This window comes from Orycteropus afer, unplaced genomic scaffold, assembly GCF_000298275.1.
Source record: "Orycteropus afer afer isolate SDZICR_OR568_19922 unplaced genomic scaffold, OryAfe1.0 scaffold00280, whole genome shotgun sequence".
Taxonomy (NCBI): domain Eukaryota; kingdom Metazoa; phylum Chordata; class Mammalia; order Tubulidentata; family Orycteropodidae; genus Orycteropus; species Orycteropus afer.
In genome coordinates, this window is record NW_006921867.1 from 2,789,085 (window position 1) to 2,790,167 (window position 1,083).

Here is a 1,083-nt window from a genome sequence, read left to right on the forward strand (position 1 = left end):
TAGGTGTCTGGATATTATGCTATCACCGACAGCATTATACTTTAGGATATATCTTGAAACATTCTTTGTGATGATGAATGCCACACCATTCCTCTTCAATTTGTCATTCCTGGCATAGTAGATCATATGATTATCTCATTCAAAATAGCCAAAACCAGTCCATTTCAACTCACTAATGCCTAGGATATCAATCTTTATGCATTCCATTTCAGTTTTTACAACTTTCAATTTTCCTAGACTCATACTTTGTACATTACATGTTCCAAATATTAATGGATATTTGAAGCTGTTTCTTCCCATTTTGAGTCATGCCACATCAGCAGATGGAGGTCTCAAATGCTTTACTCCATCCACATCATTAAGGTTTTTTACTCTGAGGAGGAAGCTCTTTCCCAGTCATATTGTGAGTTCTTTCTGACCTGAGGGGCTCATCTTCTGGCACTATATAGGACAATGTTTCAGGGCTATTCATAACTTTTTCCAGTACCATATCAGACAGTGTTTCACTGCATTCATAAAGTTTTCACTGGCAAAATCTTGGGGACATGGATAGCCCCTCCTTCTTCTGAGTCTGTCTTAATCTGGAAGCACCACTAAAACCTATCCACCATGGCTGACCCTGCTGGTATTTGAAATACTGGTGGCATAACCTGCAGCCTCACAGCAACATGCAAGCCACCACAGTATGACAAACTGACATAAAAGTGGTGGTATTACCAGTATTGTTGTTGTTGTTGTTGTTGTTATTTGCCGTCAAGTCAACCCTGACTCATAGCGACCCCTCCTTGGGTTTCCGAGGCAGTATCACTACGGGAGTAGGATTGCCCAACCTATAGATGCTGGTAATACCAATAAGTGACTGCTAACCAGAAGGCTGGTGGTTCAAACTACTTCCATAGTGATATCACCTCAGAAACCCAAGGACGGGTCACTATGAGTTGGATCCAACTCCACGGCACATAGTAACAACAACAGTATGTACTGACATAGGTAATTTTCTACATTGGTTTGTTTACTTTCTAAAAGTAGTGCAGAAATATAATAGCAATAGTATGATCAAATCCCAAATCCTTATGTACATTA